Genomic DNA, 27,209 nt, shown 5'->3' with positions numbered 1-27,209 from the left:
ATGCAAATCAAAACTGCAATGAGATACCACCTCACACCTGTTCGATTAGCTACTATTAACAAGACAAGTAATAGCAAATGTTGGAGAGGCTGTGGAGAAAAAGGAACCCTCATACACTGTTGGTGGGAATGTAAAGTAGTACAACCATTATGAAAGAAAGTATGGTGGTTCCTCAAAAAACTGAAAATAGAACTACCTTATGACCCAGCAATCCCTCTACTGGGTATATACCCCCAAAACTCAGAAACATTGATATGTAAAGACACATGCAGCCCCATGTTCATTGCAGCATTGTTCACAGTGGCCAGGACATGGAAACAAACAAAAAGCTCGTCAATAGATGACTGGGTAAAGAAGATGTGGCACATATACACTATGGAATACTACTCAGCCATAAGAAATGATGACATCAGATCATTTATAGCAAAATGATGGAATCTTGATAACATTATACGGAGTGAAATAAGTAAATCAGAAAAAAACAGGAACTGCATTATTCCATACATAGACGGGACATAAAAGTGAGACCAAGAGACATTGATAAGAGTGTGGTGGTTACGGGGGGAGGGGGGAGAGGGAGAGGCAAGGGGGAGGGGGAGGGGCACAAAGAGAACTAGATAGAAGGTGACAGAGGACAATCTGACTTTGGGTGATGGGTATGCAACATAATTGAACGGCAAGATAACCTGGACATGTTATCTCTGAATATATGTATCTTGATTTACTGATGTCACCCCATTAAAAATAAAGAAAGAAAGAAATTTGAGGAAAAAGTCTCTTTCCCTTGTTCTTTCTCTTCTTCTTCAGGAACCCCTATGATGCAGATGTTATTTCTCTTCATGTTGTCACAGAGCTGTTAGCATTTCCTCAGACTTTTTGAGTCTCTTTTCTTTTTCCTTCTCTGCTTCCACCTTCATTTATCTTGTCCTCTAACTTGCTGATTCGATTCTCAGCTTCATCCATCCTGCTTTTAATTCCTTCCACTGTGTTCTTCATTTCTGACATTGTATTTGTCATTTCTGACTGATTCTTTTTTATTATTTCAATGTCCTTTTTTATATTTGCTATCTCTTTAGTTAGGTGTTCGTAATGACCATCTATTGTTGTTCTAATATCTTTGAGCATCCTAACAATCGTTATCTTTAACTCTGTATCTGGTAATTTGGTTATATCTGACTCATTCAGGTCCTTTTCTGGGGATTTCTCTTTATTCATTTGTGTTGCATTTCTCTGCCTTCTCATTTTCTCTGTGTTAAAGAAGGTTTTGGTCACTATAGTCCACTGGGTGTGGCCTCTAGGTGTGGTCTGTCTGCAGGCCCATCACCTCCTCTGCTGTTGCTGCCTAGGGCATTTGGGTATGGGCTTTGGTGGTGCTTGCCCACTGGGGCTGTTGCTGTGGTTTCTGCCTCTCCTTCACGGGAGTGGCTATCATCACATGCTCGGGTGTACAAGCCTCGGTGGCCTTGGCCTTTACCCCACCCCCGTGGGTGGCATTATGCTTGGCCCTGAGGGCAGGGGTGAGCACCTTTGCTCAGCTGCGGGTCTCCACCTGATTCCGGGCTTTTGCTCTGCCCTTGCAGGAGGAGCCTGCTCATGGGATAGTTGTAAGCCTTGGCTCCACAGGCCAGGCAGGGCTGCGTGGCCATGCTCAGTAGCAGAACTCCACCTGTTCTGGGCTTTTGGCTCCACCCCCATGGGAGGAGCTAGCTCCCAGATCAGACCACAAGCCTCGGTTCTGTGGGCAGGGCAAGGCTGTGCCCCTGTGCTCTTGCTCAGCGGTGGGTCTCTGCCCCTTCCAGGGTTCCCGCCCTTACTCTGCAGGCTGGATTGCAGGCGGTTTGCAGCTGGGCTTGACCACTTTTTCACGTCCTCTCTTCCCCAGCCAGGCAAGACTGAGCTCACAGCTGGGCCTCAGTGGTGGCCAGCCAGCTTCCACCTTTGCCGATAGAACCGCGCATCCGCGTTCCGCTGCCACCCACCCTCCGGTGAGCCCTCAGCCGTGTGGGTGGGGGCGCTGCAGCTCAGACCCTAACACTCACTACTGTAGTCCCAAAAGCTCCCTCCTTCTAAGCGACTTTGCTCTGGGTGCCGCAGGAGAGCTTGTTTGGCTGGTGTCCTGCTTCCCTTTGCTGGTATTGCTGTTTCCAGGGGAAATATTCACTTCAGATTTGGGGAGTGACTCATCCCAGAGGTTAGGGTGGCTGTCTCTCAAAATGTTTCTCCCTGTGCCTCCGAGATTATACTCTCTTCCTGCTACTCTGGTCTTCTCCTCTCCCCCTGTCCCCCAGAGCCCCAGGTGAGTGGTTGTGACAGAGGTTTTTTGCGCAGTCCCTTTTAGAAGAATCCTGGGTCTGAGAAATCAGTCTCTTTCTCACAAATAGTATCCTGTCTTGTTTCCAGCTAAATACTGTCCATACACCTCTCTAGGCTCTGGGGCTGCTAGGTTCCTCTCTAGGTTCCTGGGACTCAGAACCCTCCCCTCTCTGCTAAACTCACTTCCCGCCATGCGAGTCTCTCCTGGCTGCTGTTTGCTCCAGGGAACTGGGCAGCCCTCTCCGTGTTTCCACTTTTCCTACCAGTCTCAGTGTGGCTTCTTCAGTGTTCCTTGGTTAAAGAGTCTTCTTAGTTTAGTCCAAAGTAGGTTTTTCCAGATGATGGTTTTTAAAATTAGTTTTTAACCCACTTTGGTTCTGGCAGGTGGAAGTTGGTATGTCCACCTACTCCATCACCATCTTGTCTTCTATATATATGTATTTTAATGTCCTTGTTTGCCATTTAAAATTTCTGTGTCATTCCTAGATAGTTTTGATTGATCATTCTTTCCATGATGGATTGTATTTTCCTGCTTCTTCATGTATCTGGTCATCTTTTACTGGATGCTAGATATTATTAATTTCACCATGTTGGGTGCTGGATAATTTTATAGTTTTAGAAATATTTGTCATCTGTGTGTTGAGATATAGGTAACTAACTTGGAAATAGTCTGACCTTTTCAGGTCTGGCTTTTATATTCACCAGGATTGAAGTAGTGCTCAATGTAAGCTGTTTTTTTCCACTTCTAGGGAAAGGTTGATGCCCCGTCAACCATGAGGTTTTCCAGTTTGACTGCTAGGATCAGGCACTAGTCCCAGCCCCAGGTGGGCATGGGCAGTCTTACTTCTAATCTTTGCAGGTGTTCTTTGTTTCCTGCCTCAATTACTTTCCTCACATGACCTGTACTCTGTTTTGATCAGTCCTCACTAATCCATACTCTGTTGAATCCTTGAGGAAGACCCTTTTGGGGACTGTTTCCCCTTTGTGTGTGCCCCCTCCTCTCTGGCACTCTGTCCTGTAACTCTGGCACCTTGGTTTCCCCCAACTCTCAGCTCCTTCTTTCTTGGATTTAGAAAGTCCTCCAGGCTCTGTCTGGGGTCCACCTCCTGCACCACAGTTAGGAAACCTTTTCAGTGGTAAGGCTCCCTTATGTGCTTCCCATCTCTCAGAGAATGCTGCCCTTTGTTGTCTGATGGCCAGTGAGTGTCTTAAGCACTATTGTTTCATTTTGTTCTCTTTGGGGAGGGTAAATCTGGTCTCCATCTTACCTAGAAACAGAAGTCTCTTTTTGACTTTTTATTTGCATTTTATAGACAAGAAATCAGAAACTCCAAAGGATTAAAGAATTTTCCCAGAGTAATTCAGTTTATGACCAGGAAGCCCATGTTCACACCTGGATAATTCAATGTCAGAGCTGTGCCTTTGCAGGCATCCCCAAACTACGGCCCACGGGCCACAATGCGGCCCCCTGAGGCCATTTATCCAGCCCCCACTGCACTTCTGGAAGGGGCACCTCTTTCATTGGTGGTCAGTGAGAGGACCACTGTATTTGGCAGCCCTCCCATGGTCTGAGAGACAGTGAACTGGCCCCCTGTGTAAAAAGTTTGGAGACCCCTGCTAGGGCTTCTGTAGTCCTCACACCTTATGCAGATGATCTTATCCCACATTCGTAATAACAGTGTTATTCATCTCTTCATTTAACAAATAGTTGCTGAGGCCCTTCCATGTGCCAGGCCTATTGTGGGTGGGTGCTAGGGAGGTGGCTGTGAGCAAAGCTGACTCAAGTCCCTGCCCTCTTAGAGCTAGCATGCCAGCAAGAGGAAAGAGACAGCACACAAGGTGAAAAGGGCATAACAGCACATGAGACGCCAGTGTTCTAAGGACAAGGTCAATCAGGGGAGAGAGCTGGAGTGTGTGTGTGTGTGTGTGTGTGTTTGTGTCTCTGTGTGTGTGTTAAAAGGAGGAAAATTCAGAAAGGGTGTTTAGAGAAAGTTGCACTAAAAAAGATAACATTTAGGGTTGGCTCAGCAGTAGAGCATCATCGGCCCGGTGTGTGGAAGTCCCAGGTTCAATTCCCGGCTATGGCACACAAGAAATGTGGCCATCTGCTTCTCCACCTTTCCCCTTCTCCTTTCTCTCTATCTCTCTCCTCCCCTCCTGCAGCCAAGGCTCCATTGGAGAAAAGTTGGCCTGGGCGCTGAGAATGGCTCCATGGCCTCCACTTAAGGTGCTAGAATAGCTCCAATTGCAAGAGCAACAGCCCAGGTGGGCATGCCTGGCAGATCCCAGTTGGGTACATACGGGAGTCTGTCTGCATCCCCGCTTCTCATTTCAGAAAAATACAAAAAAAAAACCCAAAAAAACATTTAGGGAGTGAACTGTGGAGAAAACAGGTGTCCAGTATGTTCTAATAGTAACGGTACTAGGTACCATTAATGAAACTCTTTCTAAGATCAAGGCCTGTAATAAGGGAGTTATGTAAATTATATTCACACATAAAAAATGAATGTTACATTTTCCTGATAGGTAAATATATTTATTGCCATTTTTTTTAATTATAAAAATAATACATGCTGGTTATAAAACAAAAATAAAGCAATACAGAAACATATATAAATATAATATCTCCTTGTGACTAATCCCTTTCTAACCCTTTCCCACCTTCTACCAGAGAAAATTCTTCACCAGTGGCTGAATCCTTCTATGCATGTGTAAACATGTATGTACACATACACATTGTAAAATGGGCTCATGGTGTACATGACAAGCAGCCTAGTTTTATTCCCATTTCACAAATACATTATGGACAGCTTTCCATGTTAATGGATAGACTACATCATTTTTTTGTTTGTTTGTTTGTTTTTATTAATTTTAATGGGGTGACATTGATAAATCAGGGTTCATATGTTCAGAGAAAACATCTCCAGATTACTTTGACATTTGATTATGTTGTATACCCCTCATCCAAAGTCAAATTGTCTTCCGTCACCTTCTATCTGGTTTTCTTTGTGCCCCTCCCCTACCCCCACCCCCTTCCTCCCCCCGCCCATTACCATCACACTCTTGTCCATGTCTCTGAGTCTCATTTTTATGTCCCATCTATGTATGGAATCATATAGTTCTTAGTTTTTTCTGTTTTACTTATTTCACTCAGTATAATGTTATCAAGGTCTATTTTTAATGCTGCATCTCATTGTATTATATTTAATTTTTTGATGCATATTTATGTTATTAACAATGTTTTTCTATAATTCACAGTGCTACTAGGGACATCGTTGCACATTTTTCTGCACATACTTTCCATTTGCTCCTCAAGATCTAGGAGGAGGCCTGGCCAGTGGTGGTGCAGAGGATAGAGCATTGATGTGGAATGCTGAGGACCCAGGTTCAAAACCCCAAGGTCACCAGCTTAAGGACGGAATCATCAACATGATCCCAAGGTCTCTAGCTGAAGCCCAAAGGTTGCTGGCTTGAGTTCAAGGTCATTGGCTTGAGCAAGAGGTTACTGGCTTGGCTTGAGCCTCCCAGTCAAATGTATGAGAAGCAATCAATGAATAAATAAGTGAACAACTACAAGTTGATGCTTCTCATCTCTCTCCCTTCCTGTTTCTCCTTCTCTCTCAAAGAAAAAAAAAAGATCTAGGAGGAAAATGGAGCTGAGAAAAATAACTTATTTAAAATTCTACCTACCACAGACAATAGAGTTCATTATAGCCTTTGTCAATATGTATAATTGGATTGTCTGTACCAATAATCAACTTTGTCATATAACCAGAAGTTCAATTCAATTAAACCAGCAGTGTGCTTTTGTGAGGGAAGTCAGGCATAGCTCCAAGTACACAGGTGTTTCCATGGCATCAACAGAACCCTGAGTGTGAGTCAGAGTTGACATCCAGATTTATGTAAAACCAAAAGGATTCTGTGGTAGAAGCATGGGGTAGAAATGCTCCCAGGGAGTTAGCATTCATGCACTGGCATCTCAGCCTGGGACTTGGTGGTTTGGGTCTGAGATGCCAAAGCATCTAGTCAACACTTGTTCCTGGTTCGAGTCTTTCTTTCCTTACTCATTGTTCTCATCTTTGTTTGCCTTTGCTTTTGCCTGCAGGTGAGATTCCCACCTGCATGCATTCATGTCAAACCTCAGTAACAGGAAGAATCAGGACTCAGCCCATAATGTATTCCTAGACTCCAATCAAACTAGCTCAAGTCACTGGAAGCTCTATCTGAATTGGGAACTGCCAAATGGATCTTTCTCTCTTTTCTCTCTCTCTCTCTCTCCCCATCCCCACCCTCCTTTTAGGTTTTAGATGATTAAACAAGCTCTCTTCACTGGTGGAAAAGAAGTCCTCTGAATTCTCCACCTTTATTCTTACTCTTTGTGGGTCAGAGGGGAATAAGACCTCACCCTTCTAAAATGTCAGAGATGCTTTCACACTGCCCGAACCCCATGGCCTTCCCATGGTCCTCCCCTGAGTGGGTAAGGGGGAGAGGCAGACAAACAGCATGCTAATAACATCCCCCATTGTGACTGTGGGCTCATCCAGTCCCTCTGGACCTCCAATTGTGCCTGTCACATAGTAAGTACCCAGAAGATGCTCTCTTATCAAATCAAATGGAGTTATGTATAACTCCCTCTCTAGGCTAAGCATGTCTTCCAGAGAGGTCAATGGCTCTCTTTCATGGGTTCTTCTTTCTTTTGGGTTTCTTGGTTGCAGTAATATTTGGGGGTGAAGGGATGGTGGTGACACTCACAGCTCTTCTGACAGTAAAGGTATCTGGTGAGGATCTCTGTACTGCCTCCCTGGGCATGTGTTTATTCTCCTACTTTCCAATGTGACAAATATGACAAAAGTTTTGTCATACCCCCACCCCTGACCCCCTGTACTACCTTTCAATGCTGAACTAACCCAAAAAATGCAGAGCACCTCTCTGATGAAGGCTGTGATGGTCACATCTCTTGTTTCCTCTTCTCTTCCTTTCTGCCTCTCTTGTGGGGATTGGGCATGTGAGCAGCAGGGACACTAACTGAAGCTGCTAATAGAATTGCAGAGAATTTTGCTCACCAATCCAGGATGCTAACTGGCATCACACAGCCTGTGTCCATCACCCGCGTTGCTCTCTGTTATTCTTCAGTAGAAAGGCTGTTAAGGCTCAGAGGGTCAGAGCCACCTATTATCTGCTCCAAGAGTCTGCTTTTTCATCCTGCAAAGGGAAAAAGAAATTGTTGGTTTCTAAGAACTACAAAGGATACTGGAGCCATTTGTATAAACCCACTTTTTCTATGAGCTTAAAGGGTAACTTAAATTAATCTGTCAACGAAGATCATTAATTTATCAAAAGCCATGAATCTCACTTGAGACTAGTTATTAGTCAAGAACACCATTGATGTTATTTATTATTTGTGGTCAAATACATGTAGTTTATCAAGCTTAGTGATAAATCACATTTTTCTCTCTTGCCAAAAGAAAAATCTATTTTAGATATTGTTTATAGTAGAATGCTACATATTGATTTAAAAATATATATGAATAACCTAAGCCCCCAAACTCAGCTATAATATGACAAGGAACTGAAAGGAATAAATGGCAGCTGGCAGGGACAAAAGAAGCCAAGCCCCAGGAAACACCTGCTCACCTGCTAACAAGGAAATGGCGAGTCGTAGATGAAGGCATTACCAGCACAGCGCCGTGCCCTCACTTGGCCCTGGGACAAGAACATAGCACTCCTTTGGGGGAGCAAAAATGAAGAAATGATTATGACTTTAATTTCCTTCTGGAAAAGAATGAGTGGTCCATGTACTGCCCTGACTCGAGCCTTGGGAAGAAAGGGAGAAACACTTTGGCCACAGAAGATGCTCAGTGGAGGCAAAGATAGAGATATTTGTTGCCGTGAATGTCTGGCTGGTACCCTAACTCATCTCACTGTCCAGCTACTACGGAATGTCAACAGCACCCAGACATGCTTCTTCCTGGAAGGGTTGATGAAGAACACTGCTTCTGGCTTCATCACTTCCATGTGAGGACTGACGAGCCACAGAAACCTTTTCTAGATAACTGGAAGGACTGTGCGGGTGTGAATTCAGGAAACCTCCCAGTGGCCAGTCAGACCCAGGAATTGTATGTGATACAACACAGCTCCCAGATAATTGAAAACATGTCTAGAAGTAGTTGCCTCTATTTCTCATAAATGCTAGAATTGGAGTAATTATTTTCTCTCTTCCTCCTTCCTTCCCATTGTGTGCTTCTCTCAGAACCAGCCTATCCACATCTACCATTGCTTTAAGGCCCACCTCTCCATGGGGTCCTGTCGTCTTTGTCCTGCTAGGGACAGTCATTCCCTTTGCCACTTTCTCTCCTGTTTTCCATCACATTTGCCTGCTGCCTCAGGGGTTTTCCCTACTGATACCCAAGAGCCTATGGGTCACTCTCTTCTCTTGAGCACAACAGCTGTGGAGCTTGTGACATCCAGTTCTATTCACCCTGTGGGAAGAGGTTCCCATGCTGTTTCTGCTTGGGTTCTCATTTGCTCTGGGATTACAATCCCTCAGAAGTCTTTCTAACTTACTTACCTTTTCTCCAGGGATGTGTGTTTCTATGTATAAGGCAGCATGGCTTAGGGTTTAAAGGCAAAGACTCTAGACTGTAGAACCAGACCACCCGATTCATATTCTGGCTCTTGCCTTCCTAGATGTGTGACCTGGGGCAAGTCACTTCATCTCCCTGTGCCTCATTTTCCTCATCTGTAAAATGGGGCAGGGTAATGATAATAGCTTCTAAATAGTACTGTCGCAAAGATTGGTATGAAATGTGCTTGGAATAAGGCCAGGGATGTAGTTAGTTAGTCATAATTAAGTATATGAAAAATAAAATCAAAAGAAGATTTGTCTTCAAAAATAACTTTAGGCCCTGGCTGGTTGGCTCAGCGGTAGAGTGTTGGCTCAGCAGTTGGAAGTCCCAGGTTCGATTCCCGGCCAGGGCACACAGGAGAAGTGCCCATCTGCTTCTCCACCTTTCCCCTCTCCTTCCTCTCTATCTCTCTCTTTCCCTCCAGCAGCAAGGCTCCATTGGAGCAAAAGTTGGCCCAGGCGTTGAGGATGGTTCCATGGCCTCTGCCTCAGGCACTAGAATGACTCTTGTTACAGTGGAGCAACACCCCAGATGGGCAGAGCATTGCCCCCTGGTGGGCATGCTGTGTAGATCCCGGTCTGGTGCATGCAGGAGTCTGTCTGTCTGTGGCCCCCCATTTCACACTTCAGAAAAATACAAAAAAACAAAACAAAAAAACTTTAAAATTGTTTCAGGTAAGTTATGTCTGTTGTACAGAAGTCAGAAAACCAGTACAAAAGAAGAAAGGAATAGGAATAAGATGCGATTCTTAAGGCTCCGAGGGCCCTGGCCAAGGGCTTGACCTTGGTGTTGCTCAGTCAGTGCACTTTGCACAGATCCCGAGGGCACTAGTGAGGGGACTAGGGTGTTGGAGCAGGGGTTCCCGCCCCAAGGCTGAGGTTACCCGGGCGCTGGGGGGTTACAGCAATGAAGCTACAGGTCCTCATGCACACCAAGCCTTTCTGTAGGTCAGTAAATACATGTCCCAAATGTGTTCTCATCAATCCCTTTTACTCTTTTGGGCAGAGACTGTCACAGGTGCCATGGGACTCCATCTCCCCAGCTGGGAAAGGAGAGGCAAGCTCTCTCTCTGACAGAACTGTCACCTGCCCTCTCTGCCACCACCTTTGTGCATGACTTTTCCAATGTTAATGCCAGATCTATTTGGCCTTTGCTCTGTACACTCCCATTTCACTTTTTTCTTTCTTTTAAAAAACCTAACAGACTTTCATACATTTAATTCACTTTTTTTAGTAGCTAACACTGCATTTTTTAAAATATGCTTCTCATGATGATATTGACTAGCATCCCTATGAAACAAAGCAGAACAGCAGCCATTAGAAAAACTGGAAACCCGGGAACAAAGGCGAGCTTATGAAACAACCATCCAGACTGCTGGTGAGGGAGAGAAGAGACCTGAGTTTTGGGGTCCTGGGCGGGAGCTGAGTCCAGTGCAGCCAGAGAACAGGAAGCTGTCTGGTGGAGGCGGGAAAAGTATGATCGGGCATTATCGGGGGTTTCATTAAAGCAGAGGGTGAAGGCACCTTGAAGGGTACTGGGTGTGTATTCCTGTGTTTGTGGCACAACCCTGGAGCCATGAGAGTTCCAACCCCAGGTTTGTGAAAAAATAACCCCAACTCAGGGCAGAGATGAACTGTGGCTTTTCAGCACCAATACTGACACTGGCTGAAGAGTGAGTACAGAATCCAGGCAATCAAGGACGAAGGGTCATGCTGGCTTCCACAGCTGGGAGGCATGTGGGGCCGTGGCAATAGCAGCTGGCAGGAGAGAGGCTGACAGAGGAGGAGGTACCCACCCGAAGCCTGTGGGCACTGGGCCAATGGAATTTCACAACTTATCACTTCAGTCACCTTGGGGACTAAATGTGTCAGTAAGTGACCTAGGGAATGCCTCTGTACTCATTGAGTGTCATTTGTCCTGCAGTCTGCTGAGTGATGTACCCATAGGCAGAACAGTATATTTCAGGGCAGTGGGAAAAGCCCTTAGGTTCCCCTAAACAAGGCCAATGGGTGAGTTTCTCAAGGGTAGTGGCCACGTCTCATTTTTCTAACTGCCTATAGCACCAAGAACATGGGAAAGTGATTTATTGAACGAATGAATGAATGAATGATGAAACGATTGAACTTTTTGCACCTCAGAGAGAAGGGAAAAAGGCACAAAGCTGTATATTCTGTGATACAAACCTCTGTGAATAAGCATCCCCCTGAAACATCTGTGAAGTGTGTTGTTATTGGGGAGAGAGGGTGTGATGGGGACGAGAGAGCTCAGAACTCCAAAGACTGAGGACAGAACATGCAGAAGGAAAGCATAAGAGACACACTGATGTGTAACCATATAATTTATCTGCTAACTTGAGACAAATGATAATGTTTAAAATTATTATTTTTTTTTTTTTTTCATTTTTCTGAAGCTGGAAACAGGGAGAGACAGTCAGACAGACTCCCACATGCGCCCGACCGGGATCCACCGGCACGCCCACCAGGGGCGACGCTCTGCCCACCAGGGGGCAATGCTCTGCCCATCCTGGGCGTCGCCATGTTGCAACCAGAGCCACTCTAGCGCCTGAGGCAGAGGCCACAGAGCCATCCCCAGTGCCCGGGCCATCTTTGCTCCAATGGAGCCTTGGCTGCGGGAGGGGAACAGAGAGACAGAGAGGAAAGCGCGGCGGAGGGGTGGAGAAGCAAATGGGCGCTTCTCCTGTGTGCCCTGGCCGGGAATCGAACCCGGGTCCTCCGCACGCTAGGCCTAAAATTATTTACTGAAAATCAGTTCCTTAGATTGATGGATCTACAATATAGTTTTACTTAAAAACTGTTCTATAAAAAGAACTATCTAAAAATAAAAACAGCAAATATCCATATGCATTGAGGCAAAATTAAAAAAAAAAAAACTTTGTACTGACTGAAACATTAACAATATGATAAGCACACCTTGGCCAGGGAGCTTAAGGTTGGATTATCATCCTGACGTGCCAAAGTTGTGTGTTCAATCCCTGGTCAGGGCACATACAAGAATCAACCAATGAATGCAGAAATAAGTGGAACAACAAATCAATCTCTCTCTCTCTCCCTTCCTCTCTCTCTAAAAATAAGTAAGTAGCCTGCCCAGGCGGTGGCGCAGTGGATAGAGCATCAGACTGGGATGTGGAAAACCCAGGTTCAAGACCCCGAGGTCGCCAGCTTGAGCGCAAAAGCTCACAGCTTGGACCCAAGGTCTCTGGCTCGAGCAAGGGGTTACTCGGTCTGCTGAAGGCCCACGGTCAAGGAACATATGAGAAAGCAATCAATGAACAACTAAGGTGTCGCAACAAAAAACTGATGATTGATGCTTCTCATCTCTCTCTGTTCCTGTCTGTTTGTCCCTATCTATTCCTCTCTCTGACTCTATCTCTGTCCCTGTATAAAAAAATAAATAAATAAAAATAAATAAGTAAGTAAATAATTTAAAATATGAAGAGGAGGATAATTATTTTGGTCCATATTCACATACTTTAATCAGTTTCTTCACCATGTCTATCTCCAATACTGTGTTCCTCTTACTTTTCTGAAGAATTATTTTTTCTTTTCAGTGTGGTCTTATTATTTCAGGGTTTTTTTTCCCAGAGCATTGTCTACCATCTTCAAACAGGGGGAGCATTCTGAACACTACAGGGACAGGCTTTAATACTGTGTTGAGAGAGCCCAGCAGAGGGGTGCTTTCCCTAGAAACGACCCCTGTCCTCTTCCAGAGGGGCTGTCATTGTCCCTGGGCATCTGCACATGGAGTGGGCAGGGTGAAAATGCTCCCTGCTGGAGGCACAGGAGATCAAAGTTTGCATCTTTCGTGGTCTGATCATGGGCATGTTACCAGACTTCCCTGAGCCTTGGTTTTCCATCTGTAAACTGACGTGCTTGCACTAAGTAATTTTTCAGGTATGTTTTATTAATTCAGAAATTATAGTGACTATTAATTACTAAGTGCCTACCATGTTCAAGGCACTCAAGCGTTCTCTCCCTCTCATTGTATTATGTATATGCAAACACATTGTGCACATATATGTATGAATATATGTACATATATGTCCTGTGTGTATACATTCACTTGTGTACATAAGAAGATACACAACAATGCAGACACATATGCATGAAGATACATGTGCATATATACATAGACATACCGTATTTTTTGCTCCATGAGACGCACCTGACCATAAGAAACACCTAATGTTTTAAGGAGGAAAATAAGAAAAAAAATATTCTGAACCAAATGGTGTGTTAAATATTTAATAAAATACCATATTTTTTGCTCCATAAGATGCACGGTCATTTTCCTCTCCACTTTTGGGGGAAAAATATGCATCTTGAGTGAAAAATACGATATGTATATACATATATGTATGTTATTTCACATCTTTATAATAACCTCAAAGTTGACATTATTCCCATTTTCTGGTACAGAAAGGGCAGCTTTCAGACTGTAGGCAACGTCCGACAGGTCATAGTTGGTAGGTGTCTGAGTCAAGGAATGAGTTTGGTTCTTCCCGGCTGCACAACCCAGACTCTTTCTCCTACACTCGGTGCCTGTGCAATGAAGTGTCAGGGGAAGACCATGGCTGGAGCCTGGTGTTCAGGGCAAAGCTGCAAGCCACTCTGGCTTTTCTCACCGGCTCCCTACTGTAGGGCCTGTGAGGGGTGCTCCATTGGTTGAAGCTGCTGCTCGGAGGCGACCTGGCTGGGCTCCAGCAGTCATGTCCCAGCTTCCGTCTTTTGTTGCTTTGACTCCCTCCCTTTGGATCCTCACTTTATTGCTCCCTCTCCCATCTGCTTTCCTTCTAGTGGGACGAGGAGGGACTGAGGCTCCTGGTTCCCACCTTGAGTGGACCCATCCTCCCCAGGGCTGCACTCCTGTTTCTGAGTCAGCCTGCTCTGAAGTCCCCTTCGAGCACCCTTGTATTGGCCATGGCTCCCTTTCACAGCTGGGTCCAACCTGCTCTGCCCTTGGGGCTCCTTAGAAAGCTCCACACTCTGCACACCTTGTGTCGGGGCTCCTGGGCTCGTCCTCACAGACACACACCTGCACCCCATCTTCTACAGCTGGCTTCACCCTGCATTTGTCCTCCCCTTGCCCCCAAGCAGATAACACCTGGACTCCTCTTTTATGCCCAGCTGCCCTTGGGCACTGACTTTAGTCTGCCTTGGCTTGACACCTCATGGCCCCATGCTCTCCTAGAACCTTCCCTGCTTACCTCTCATGGCACAGAAGGAGATGCTGAATCTTCTCTCTGAGCCTGTTTAAGAATGCCACCCCACCACACAAGAGAGCCCTGATCTTCACCATCAAGAACCTCCTAACCCAAAATGACCCCAAGAAAAAATAGAACCTAATTTGAAGCTGCATTCCTACCATGTAAGTTCAGGTTCAAGACAATCTTCTAGAAATACAAATGGCCAACAGATATATGAAAAGATGCTCATCTTCTTTAGTTATTAGAGAAATGCAAATCAAAACTGCAATGAGATACCGCCTCACACCTGTTAGATTAGCTATTATTAACAAGACAAGTAATAGCAAATGTTGGAGAGGCTGTGGAGAAAAAGGAACCCTCATACACTGTTGGTGGGAATGTAAAGTAGTACAACCATTATGGAAGAAAGTATGGTGGTTCCTCAAAAAACTGACCTTATGACCCAGCAATCCCTCTACTGGGTATATACCCCAAAAACTCAGAAACATTGATACGTAAAGACACATGCAGCCCCATGTTCATTGCAGCATTGTTCACAGTGGCCAGGACATGGAAACAACCAAAAAGCCCGTCAATAGATGACTGGGTAAAGAAGATGTGGCACATATACACTATGGAATACTATTCAGTCATAAGAAATGATGACATCGGATCATTTACAGCAAAATGGTGGGATCTTGATAACATGATACGAAGTGAAATAAGTAAATCAGAAAAAACCAGGAACTGCATTATTCCATACGTAGGTGGGACATAAAAGTGAAACTAAGAGACATTGATAAGAGTGTGGTGGTTACAGGGGGGGAGGGGGGAGAGAGAGAGGGAAAGGGGGGAGGGGGAGAGGCACAAAGAAAACTAGATAGAAGGTGAGAGAAGACAATCTGACTTTGGGCGATGGGTATGCAACATAAGTGAATGACAAGATAACCTGGACTTGTTATCTTTGAATATATGTATCCTGATCTATTGATGTCACCCCATTAAAAATAAAATTATTAAAAAAAAAAAAGACAACCTTCTATATCTAATTAGCAAAGATCAAAAAGCTTGATTATATACTGAATAGGTGAAGATCTGAGGAACAGGCCTTCATATGTAACTGGGGAGATTGAAATTGGTTACACTTCCAAGGATAGCCATTTGAGAGGATCTAGCAAAATGTTAAATGCATCCACCCTTTGACCCAGCTATCTATCTGGTGGCTATTTGGCAGTGTGCTCATTTTCTATTGCTTCTGTAACAGATTGCCACAGTGTGGTGTTTAAACAACACAGACTTATTATCTCACAGCTCTGTTGCTCAGCAAGGGTCAGCTGGTTTCTCTGCTTCAGGTCCCCCGTGGCTGAAATCTAGGGGTTGGCTGCCTAGATTTCCTTCTCCCTCTCTTTCTGTCTGGGCTCTTACGTCAAGGCTCTGGGGGGAGGATCTATTTCCAGCCTCACTCAAGTTGTTGGAAGAAGTCAGCCCAAGATTACAGCCCTGAGGCCCCTGTTTCCTTGATGGCTGCCCACAGTCCTGGCTCACAGCCCCCTTCACCTTCAAAGCCAGCAATGGTGGGCTGTGTCCTTCTTGTGACTCCAGTCTCTCTGGCACATCATCAGCTCTCCTGCCTCCACCTGGAAAAGCCCTGTGCTTCTAAAGGCCTGTGTGATTAGACAGGATACCCAGGGAATCCAAGATCATGTCCCTCTCTTACAGTCCATAACTTTAACTCCATATACAAAGTCCCCTTTGCCATGTAAGGTAACATATTCACAAATTCCAGGGACGGAAGCAGGTGTCCCCAAACTATGGCCCACAGGCCGTATGCGGCCCCCTGAGGCCATTTATCTAACCCCACCACACTTCCAGAAGGGGCACCTCTTTCATTGGTGGTCAGTGAGAGCAGCACTGTATGTGGTGGCCCTCCAACGGTCTGAGGGACAGTGAACTGGCCTCCTGTGTAAAAAGTCTGGGGACCTCTGGACTAGAGTATGAACATTGTGGGGGTGAAGGGGAGGAGGGACAGTTGACCTACCACAGTTTCATTTGTGCAAAATGCTATACCTACAAGAATGTTCACTGCAGCACTCAGTGTAATAGTAGAATAGTGGGAACCACCTAAATGTGAATCAGTAGGCAGTTTATAGATTGTGGTTTATGCAATGGAAAGGACTCTGCAGTTGTTAAAAAGAATGAGGCAGCTGTAAATGAAGTGAGATAAGAGGATTACATTCTTGTATTTGGTACAAAAAAAAAGAGTATACATGGTACTATGTGTCTAAAGAAAGAAAAACTATGTATCTATGTTATGTGTTTGTATATATTCATATATAATAGTACATATATGTACAATATGCTATATATATATGTATGTATGTGTGTGTAAATGTATAAAGGCCATGTATCATTTTTTAAAAAGATATCAAAACACTATTGACAGTAACAGAGGAGTGGGAAATGGGCGGCCAGGGCCTTCTGACTTCCAACTTCTGGCTGACGGGCACTGAGCTTCCGGTGAAGCTGCCTGCATTCCATTCCCAACCCCACCTCTTACTAGATGAGTGAGTTTCAGAAACTAATCCATATGAGCCTTAATGTCTTCATCTGTTCATTGTTTAAAACTTAATCTCGCTGTGCCTCACCTCTTCCCCTGTAAGTGGGAAGGACAGCAACCACATCCCTCTTCGGTTGCTGTAAGGATGAAATAAATTAGTATATGTGTGGGTTTTGCATAGGACCCAGCACAGACTAAATACCATATAAGTGTTTACTATCATGACCTAGTCAAAAATAAATAAATGAGCCTGACCTGTGGCCATGCAGTGGGCAGAGCATCGACCTGGAACTCTGAAATCTGTGGTTCAAAACCTCGGACTTGCCTGGTCAAAGCACTTATGAGAAGCAATCAATGAACAACTAAAGTGAAGTAACTATGATTTGATACTTTTCTCTCTCTCTCTCTCTCTCTCTCAAAATAAAAAAATAAAATCTTTTTAAAATAAATAAATGAAAAGTCCAGGGTGGGGGGAGGGGCACCACATGGCTACACCCAGCACTCCTGTGTGGAGCCTCTGAGCCCTCCCCACTGAGGTATCAGAGAGGGCAGTGACTCACCTAAGTCACTCAGGGACAATGGGCCACGGTGAACCAGGCCAGGCAAGTTCTCCTGGCATTGGATCTGGCGGCCCGTCCCCACCCCATCAGTTTGCAGGAGTGGGCACAGAGAGTCAGAGGTCTCTGCTCTGCTGTTTCTCATTGATGAGGGCTTACTTGGGGTTGCAGTAGCTATAACAACATTTTTTAGGAGAGGACATGTCAACCCAGGGTCTCTTTTCTGCTTTTCCCTCATGTGCTCCCCTTGAATGAGTCCAGACCTCAGGCGTGTGGGTGAGACCTACTGGAAGGGGAACTTGAACCGCACCCTCTCTCTTGCTCTGCGGCTGCACAATGGGAAGTGCTAACACAAGGAGCGGTTACCCTGGAAGAGCCTTGGTCACTTGGGTTACACACAGTTTTCTGAAGCTCTGAGAAACACAAGAACCTTTATAGAAGTGGTTCTAACAGACGTCAAAAATAGTCTGGGCCGTGATTCCTTTCAGGGGAAAATTCAGACATTCCCATGATTAATCGAAAGGGAAATAAGGAAGAAGGAAACAGGGAATTTGACCCAAATCGTTCACTTGGAGCCATTGCTTCAATCTTGGCAATGCCTTCTCAGCATGAGTGCTGCTGAAGGGAAAACAGGAAATAATGCTTTGAAAATTTCTTTCTCCCTCTTTCTCCTGATTTCTTATTTTTTTCTTCTAAAGGTCAAGTCTATTGGCCAAGTCATCTCAAGAAATACCTGCTTTCCACTCAGAAGCTGAAATGTCATTGCTGAAAATGAGGCCATTGATCCTGGTGACAGGATGCTCCGCCCCCCCACTGGGAGACTAGTACAGTTTTCGCAGGAACAAGCACCATTATCACGTTCACCTGATTTCTGCTCCCTTGCTTTCTGTCTTCTGACTGCCTATTTTGTTTCAGGTCTTTGGTGAATTATTTACTCGGAGCAGAAGTGGCAAAGAGTGAGGAGAATCCAGCCCCTCAGGAGGAATGAGAACGTAAGCAAATATGGGCTACAGTGCACTTTTCCACCGAGAAACAGAACACGAGCTCTTAGTTCAACCTTACTGATGTACAGGTGACGTCAACAGGTATTTGTTAATGTGGGGCTTTTGTAACACCACCAATGTGGAGCAGGAGTCTGCAGGGAGGAGCTAAAGCCCAGATCCTGGGAAGCCATGTCAAGCAGAGGAGAAGCTATGTCTCCATATCTGATGTTAATTCCTCCATGGTGAAACCTGTCTGATAGAGCCAAGAAAAAGCCTGGATTTTGCCAATTCCCTGCTTTTTCAGTTGCTCATAGAATGGGATGTAGTCTCTGCATGAGAGCTTGCCCTGGCTTCATAAGGACCAGATGTGAAACCCAGAACCTTATGTTAATAATGCCCAGCTTGTCGTCCTGGTGGAGTAGCTCCATTGGTTAGAAGAGCATCATCCCGATATGCCAACAGCCCAAGCAAGAGTCAACCAATGGATGCATGGATAGATGGAACAACAAATCAACATTTCATTCTTTCTCTCTCTTTCTCCCTTCCCTTTCCTCTAAAATCAATCAATCAGTAAGTAAAATAAAATAATATATTAAAAATAAATAAAATGCCCAGCTTGTCTCTAATTAAGTCAGTTGAACCTGTCTTAGCATCTGCACAGGTAAAAGGACTCGCCCAAAAGCCCACCACTGTTAGGTCAGGTGCCCCTGCAAAGCTCCATCAAGACAAGATTTAACAGGACTTTCCAAAACACACATGACTTATGAGCCATGAGAGAAACTGCTTCTGTTTGACTAATGAGCAATGGCCAATGCTATTCTTGGTCCCATTTTCAGTATTTGCCTAACACGAGGTAAATCACTCCTATTTACACTGGGGTTTTCTGTTATTTTCTCTGGAAGCTCTGTGCTGTGTTAGAAGATAGCAATTGACTGAGTCTGGGGGAGCTCTATTTGAGATGCAGACAGCTGAAACCAGTGGACAGGTGGCCACAGCGACCCCCACTCCTCTGGCTTGTTGGCCAAAGAAAAGTCACGTCCTGGCTGGGAGTTACATCCAGAGAGAAATTTTACTTTCGTTTCTACATTTCACATCTTTATTTTTGATTGACTAGGGAGATGCAGTTTATGAAAAAGAAAAATACAGACTCTCCATGGAATTATTCTGGTTGCATTTGTTTTGGAACCAGACTACCTATATTCAAACCCCTGCTCACAAATTAGCTGACTTTGTGGTCCTTAACACTTAGTGTCTAGAAACATGGTAGACTTCACAGCGACCCACCAGGCAGGTACTGCAAGTATACCCATTGTACAGACTGAACAACTAAGGCTTGAGCAGGTAAGAGGACTTGATCAGTACCACAGGATTAGTAAATGCATGAGTAGAATTTGCTCCCAGGTCTGATTCCAAAATAAATCTAACCAGAATGGACACAGAACAGTTATCATTATAGATACCCCTGTCTCAGTGGGCTTGGGCTACCATAATGAAGTACCACACATGGGGTGGCTTAAACAGTAGAAATTCATTTCATTTTCTCACAGTCCTGAAGGCTAGAAGTCCAAGATCAAGGTGTCAGTAAGGTTGGTTTCTCCTGAGGCCTCTCTCCTTGACGTGCAGACAGCTGCCCTTGTGGCGTGTCCTCACATGACCTTTTCCCTGTGTGTGCAAATCCCCAGTGTCTCTCTGTGTGTCCAAATTTCCTCTTCTTATAAGGACACCAGTAAGACCCACCCTAACACTTCATTTTAACTTGATCATCTTTTTAAAAGCCCTTTCTCCAAATTCTCACAGTTACATTCTAAGGCATTGGAGGTTAGGGCTTCAAAATATAAATTTGGGGAGTATACAACTCAACCCATTACATCTCATTTCTAACTGAGGAAACTGAGGCACAGATGAGTTAAGCCACACAGAAAATAGGTCCTGCACTTGGTCTTGGGCAGACATGTTCCAGAGTCCCATTGTCAACCTCGTCACCACCCTGTTCCCCAGCCTCTCACCCTGGGTCACACCCTAACAACTTGAGGCCAGAACACCAGATGTTAGGGAAAGAGGATGTGGAGACTGAGGAGGACTGGTAGAGACTGGCATATCCAACAAGGGAAGAAAGGAACATCAGGAGATGGAATATCTGATCAAAAGTCTTACAAGAAGGTCTTACAAGAAAGTCTACAGGGAGAAAATTGGTTTCCAGAAGGCAAACCCTCTGGGTCATATTTTTCCAAGGAGGCCTATGTATCAGGACCCTAAAACCTAGTTCCATGAGAGTTCAGGCCTGGGCACAGAGTGTGGGCTCATCTTATAATATGTGCTTCCAGGAAGCACCCTGAACATTCTGGGCCTCCAGAGTTTCTCAGGGAGGAAGGTACATGAGGCTGTGAGCATGACGTGAGATAAAACAACTTTTCAAGTCCTTCCCATAAGCCTGTACACAGAGCCATCGGTACATGTCAGCCATCCTGACTATGAGCCCACCTCCCAGACTCCTCCCACGTGGCAGGGCCCAGGGGAGCAGTGACACCAGTCTATGAGCTGTTGACATCAGGCTGCAGCCATGGTCTCCATCTGAATCACAACCTCCCAGGAACAGGAGACTGCTACTTTCCTCCTTCTCCACCCCCCACCATTTGCAGCCTCCCCCAGGGTCGCAAGTAGGGTCAAATATGCCCAGAAGCTTAACATTCCAGATGCTTTCTTCTCTCCAGTGGCTTGCCAATCAATGAGTTTAAAAGGAAACAAACTCACACTTTGAGAGTGAGAGGAGGCAGTGAGCCATGGCAGCTGGGGTGTCATGGATGTTTCTGGACAGAGCCCCCAATGGCATAGACTGCTATTCTGAGGGGACAACAAGGGTGCCTTGGTGGGAACCAAACTAATCCTGGTTTCCTGTCTCAGGATCTCACAGGCTAGAACAAGCCAATGTTCCTCAGGAGAGAAGGAAGCAGCCCCAGGAAACCTGTCCCCGTGGAGCATAAGGTGTGATAAGACTTCATGAATCCTGGAAGGGGCAGAGGCATCCTGGGTTCTGTGCCTGGCCAGGTCTTCAGCTGAGTGCATGGGTGACCCAGGGTGGTATTTCTTTGTTTTGTTTTGTTTTTCATTTTTTTAGTATGCGTGAGAGAGATGAGAAGTATCAACTCATAGTTGCGGCACTTTAGTTGTTCATTTATTGTTTTCTCATATGTGCCTTGACCTGGGGGCTCCTGCCAAGCCAGTGACCCCTTGCTCAAGCCAGTGACCTTGGGATCAAGCCAGTCACTTTTGGCTTCAAGCCAGCAATCTTTGGCTTCAAGCCAGTGACCTTGAACTCAAGCCAGCGACTTTGGGTCTCAAGCCAGTGACCTTGGGGCTCAAGACAGAAACCATAGGGTCATGTCTATGATCCCACCCTCAAGCCGGTGACCCCGCGCTCAAGCTAGTGAGCCCATGCTTATGCTGGTGATCTCGGGGCTTGGAACCAGGCTCATCAGAGTCCCAGCTTGAGACTCTATCCACCTGAAGAGAGACTTTCTAATCTCATTATCAGAGATGCCTCTGTTCACCAAGGAAGCAAGGCTGACGTGATCAGCACACCCCATGCCTCCCAACATTGGAGGACTGGATAAGATCAAGTACAGGCAAAGAATGTGAAAAGGACTAAAAGGCACTCCACAGAATCCAAGACACTCACAGTCAGGTGCTGGGCATCCTCCAGACAGCAGCCCAACTCTCGGGGTGCTCCCTGCACCCAGGACAGGCTGCAGAGTTCTAAACAACCCATGCTGCCTGAGCTACTCAGAATATCTGATCATAGTAAGCTTAGGGCATGGCATTGTTCCTTATTCTCTCTCACAGAAGGAGGGTAAAAAAAACAGTAACACAAAATGAGATTATTATCATCATAAGCTCTAGCAAATGAACAATTTAGCCAACATATACTGAGCAGCAACAAACCACGCTTTTACTGCAGAGGAGCCCAGGATAAAGGTGACTTTCATTCTACTCATTTGCTCATTCTTTTCCTTATTTGCTCATGAAGCATGTATTTAATACCTATTGTCAAGCACTATGCCAAGTCCTGAGGGTAACACATTATGATACAAAAATACATGAACATGATACCATATTCCCCCATGTATAAAATGCACCCTTTTTTGAAAAATTTAGGGTCTAAAAACTGGTGCGTCTTATACAGTGGTTGTGGTATTTCAAATGACATCGATGGAACTGAGGATGAGGCAATATATGAAGACAGTGATTCGTCATCAGACACAGATGAAGACAAGCTAATGGATGGGAGTTTTGACAGTGATGAGGAGTTGTATAAATTTTATGATGAATAAAACTTGAGTTCAATAACTTTATGTAATACTTTTTTTTTTCAAATTTCAGGCCCCGAAATTAAGGTGCATCTTATACATGGGAGTGTCTTTTACATGGGAAATACGGTAAATATAAATAGTTTAAAGATGAACAAGGTACCTAGGGAGTATAGAGAAGGGAAAGTTAATCCTAACTTAGGACATCAGAGAAACTTCCTGGAGGAGGCAACATGTGAGCTGGTCTTATGTGATGGCTGGACTTTTGGCACAAAGAGATGGAGAAGAGCTCCACAGATAGAGGGAAGTGTGACACCAACAGTGAGTCAAGAGAGCCCCTGGTGGCCCCCAGGGAAGCTGGGTCTTTCTTTGGCATAACAGGAACTAAGACAAGAGCTGGTCCCTGCTCAGAGTTGGCAGTTGGCCTCAGTTCCCTATCTTAAACCTCAGAGCTAGACTCCCCATCTCTCTTTCCCAAGATTCAATTTTGCCCCAGTTCCCACTTCAAACAATAGGTCAGAGGGAGTGGTTAATCCCCTGCCCTCTGCCCATCAGCACTGCTGTCAGCTGGGGGGTGGGGGACATGGCGTCCCTCTCACCAGGCTCTCTCTGCAGGCCCCAGCCTGACTTTGCATCAATACCACATTGGGGCACTGAGAGGAGTAGCCCCAACAAGGGGAGGGGCAGACCTCCGCTTATCACACATGCCTGCTGAATTCTTGGTCCTGGGCTGCAAAGCATGTTAGTACAATACTAGGAGCCACTACTGGGATCTGGGCTGGTCAGCTTCACTTTCTGAAGTGACTTTGGAGTCCAGGGGAGATGAAAGGGGTGGATGAGGGGGAGGGCAGGCAGCAGCAAAGTCTGGAGGCCGCTGCATTGTCTAAGGGACACATATTTTTCCTGAACTCTGGAAAAGCCAAATGGAATGAAAAGAAATGAAGACAAGCAAGAGAGGTAGCCAGAGAGACCACATTGCCATAGCTGGCAGCAGGCAGACTGGATGAGGCAAGAGGTACCCATTGTGCTGAGGCTTTGAAGCTAGGTCAGTGGTCCCCAACCCCCGGGCTGCGGACCGGTACCGGTCTATGGGCCATTTGGTATCGGTCTGCAGAGAAAGAATAAATAACTTACATTATTTCTGTTTTATTTGTATAAGTCTGAATGATGTTTTATTTTTTAAAAATGACCAGATTCCCTCTGTTACATCCATCTAAGACTCACTCTTGAAGCTTGTCTCAGTCACATGATACATTTATCTGTCCCACCCTAAAGGCCAGTCCATGAAAATATTTTCTGACATTAAACCAGTCCGTGGCCCAAAAAAGGTTGGGGACCACTGAGCTACGTGACAAGGAGGATGTTTGTGCTATTGACTGAATAAGGAAGGAAAGAGCCAGAGGAATTCTTGTGCATATTGGGGAGGTGGCTGAGGGGGAAAGGTTAGTTGGGGATCCATTGCATTAGCACAGTTCTGAGCTATTGCTGTGGAAGACATTGACAGGTTGGATGGCCAACTGGACCCAGAAAGTCCCAATGCTCAGCAGAAGGTCAAGCCACAGGCTAGGGAGGGAGGAATGGGGGAGAAATGAAAGTGAGATGTCCTGCCAGGTAGCCCAGCTGGCTCCTTCTCTGCCTGTCACTCTTGAAGTAACACAGAAATCCTGGTGTCAATAAAGGGTGCTGCATGTGCTATGTCTTGGACTGACAACATTTCTGCCTGCTGTGGATCCTTATCCTGTAGAAGTCATATTCACCATTCTGACATTTTCCCATGTGCTCCAATGTGAAACTACAGTCTTAGTTGTAAAACCTCTTCCAGGAAGACTCTTTGGGAAAATAATAAATTATCAGATGGGTTCTTCCACAAGGCATGAAAGCCAAAGTCATCAGCAAAGTCTACCAAATGTCAGGGCAGAGGCAGATAAAATATGAAGTTTTGTCAAAAGTGGGTTAGACTCAATGGGAGTTCCTGTTTCTTTCCAGGGAAACAGGGGGCTGGTTATCACTCCAGTGTTTGTGTCCCTCAGGCCTCGGGTCAGTAACAGTGCAAAGCCTTTAATCTCCGCTTCATGGTTGAGCAGACTTGGGAGGGGACTGAAGGAGCTTCACTTCCTCTCTGTCTCGAACAGGTGCAGACAGATGAACATTCTGTGCATAACTGAAGTCAGAGGAGGCGAACTCTGTCCTCCGCTTGGAGATGCAGACACTGACCTGCCTGGAAACAGTTTGCTCCTGACTGTCCTCCAAGACCGCTTGTTTTCATTGGGTGCCAGCCCTGGACAGTCAGCATGATGGCTCCAGCTTTGTTAGTGTGGCCTTTGTCCTCCCATGTACCCTATTGTGGTCCATACCCCTTGTATTAGTCAGCTGTGGCTGCAGGAACCAAGTACCACGCAGTGAGTGACTTGAACAGCAGAAATCAATTGTCTCAATGCTCTGGAGACTGGAAATTCAAGACCAAGGTGTCAGCAGGGGTGGCTTCTGCTGAGGACTGTGAGAAAGGATCGGCTCCATGCTTCCCTCCAGGCTTCTGGTGGTTTGCAGGCTATCCTTGGCCTTCCTCAGCTTGTGGAAGCACGGCCTTCATGTCATGTTTATGTTCATGTTCATGTTCGTGTTCACGTTCATGTTCATGTTCATTTGGAATTCTTCCTGTGTGCATGCCATTGTCCAAATTCCCTTCTTTATAAAGACACCAATTATACTGGTTTAGGGGGCATCCTACCCTAGTATCTTAATAAATTTGCAATGACCCTATTTCCAATTGAGGCCTCATTCTGAGGTCCTGGGGGTGAGGATTTCAGCATCTGAATTTGGAGGTGGCACGATTCAACCAACAGCACCCTGCTTTTCCCTCTTTGGAAGCCTCTCACAGAGCCCTCATTCCCAGCAAGTGTAGAGGACCATGCTTACAGCCACAGGGCACCTCCGCCCTGGCTCTGCACCGTAAAGGGGGATCAGAGCCTCCAGCCACTGTGGGAAGCTCTCCGTGGGAAACTAGGCAGCTGTTGGGGCTCATCTGAGCGTTGAGATTTCTGGAGCACAGAAACTTTAACACACCAGGTGCTGCCTACTTCCTTCTCGGGCCAGCCATGCTCAGACCCAAAACTCCTTCCTTCTCTGGAGACTGTAGAGGACCCAGGTGCTTCTCCCTGAGAGAATTCTAGTCAGTCTTGGGTTCAGATGTTTGTCTAGTCACTGAAAACACCTCTTTTTTTTTTTTTTTTTTTTTTTACAGGGACAGAGAGAGACTTAGAGAGAGGGATAGATAGTGACAGACAGACAGGAACAGAGAGATGAGAAGCATCGATCATTAGTTTTTCGCTGCGACACCTTAGTTGTTCATTGATTGCTTTCTCATATGTGCCTTGACCAAGTAACCCCTTGCTACCGCAGACCGAGTAACCCCTTGCTCGAGCCAGCGACCTTGGATCCAAGCTGGTGAGCTTTGCTCAACCAGATGAGCCCGCGCTCAAGCTGGCGACCTCGGGGTCTCGAACCTGGGTCCTCCGCATCCCAGTCCAATGCTCTATCCACTGTACCACCGCCTGGTCAGGCTTAAAACACTCTTTGAATAAATATCACTCGAAGAACACGGGGAGCCTTGGTCAGTGCAAAAGGACAACTATTCTGCCCTTGGAGCTCTCTGATGATAAAACTGTCTTCTTGTCCTAAATCCCTTCCCTCTTGGCACCCTCTGAGCCTTGTCCATGAGGTTTTGAAGGGCCCTGTGTGGTTCTGGGCAAGGAGCTGGTGTCAGCCTCAGCTGCCATCCTGAGCTTCCAGGTGTCTGTCTGCAGAGGGGTGGCCTGTGTGATGGCTGCTGCCACCAGGCCACCCCCATGAGACCACCCCCAGCCCAGAGCCTTGTCGGAAGTTTCTAAACAGGGCAAGATCAGTTTGCTGAGCTCGCTCCTCCTTGTCCAAATTATCTTTGGAAGGAGGGGGTTGGGGCAGCAGCAGAGAGCTGGGAGCTCATCCTGAAGCCACATTTGTGTAGCCAACATGATGGTATTGCTTGAAGAATTCAAGCCTATAAGAGCTTTAGGGAAGCTGCGCACCTCTCCTCAAGTTAAGGGCCTGTTCTCAGGCTCCAGTGCTTCCTTGAAAGCCTCAACCCCCAGAGTCACATCTGCCTCCAGAGTCTGGCTGATCCACTCCCCCTACCACTTCCTCCCCCAGGAGATGTGGCAGTAATGGGGGTGGGAGGAGGGGGTCCTACTAAGGGAGGAAGGAGAAATCAGAAAATGGGATTACCAGACCCACAGTGGCTGTGTATGTATGTGTACATGTTGGCACTTTATTTTAGTTTATTCTCCTTATTTTTTTCTACAAAAGTAATACTTGCTCAAGGTGAAAGTCAAATAGTTACAGCATTGTTAAATAGAAAGTAAATAAAAGACACCTCGCTCACTCAAACTGTTATTCCCACTCTCTAGAAGTAACTTCATTTACCATTCCTCCTGTTGCTCAGTAGCCTATGCACCCATAAACACAGACACTTATTTCTACCCATTTTATTTTACCCAGAATGAATGTCAGCCCTTCACATTGCTTTTGTTTTTAATAAAACAGCATCTTGCAAAGATTGTTTTATATTGCCATGAATGAACCTAGCTCATTCTCAGCAGCTGAATAATAACCTGCCATGTGGTTGCCCCAC

General features: G+C 45.7%; 1 long non-coding RNA gene across 2 annotated transcripts in view; it reads left to right on the top strand.

The window, feature by feature from the left end:
* LOC136320296 (uncharacterized) overlaps nt 1-26,161 on the top strand; it is an 87,579-nt gene extending 61,418 nt beyond the window's left edge. For both annotated transcript variants that reach the window (XR_010728298.1, XR_010728299.1), the window contains 4 exons: nt 18,172-18,248; nt 21,141-21,221; nt 22,617-22,672; nt 24,676-26,161. This is a non-coding gene — a long non-coding RNA (uncharacterized lncRNA). The remainder of the gene's footprint in view (nt 1-18,171; nt 18,249-21,140; nt 21,222-22,616; nt 22,673-24,675) is intronic.
* Nucleotides 26,162-27,209: the final 1,048 nt, after the last annotated feature.

Source organism: Saccopteryx bilineata, chromosome 1 (genome assembly GCF_036850765.1).
Source record: "Saccopteryx bilineata isolate mSacBil1 chromosome 1, mSacBil1_pri_phased_curated, whole genome shotgun sequence".
Taxonomy (NCBI): domain Eukaryota; kingdom Metazoa; phylum Chordata; class Mammalia; order Chiroptera; family Emballonuridae; genus Saccopteryx; species Saccopteryx bilineata.
This window is presented reverse-complemented; position numbering and strand designations above follow the sequence as displayed.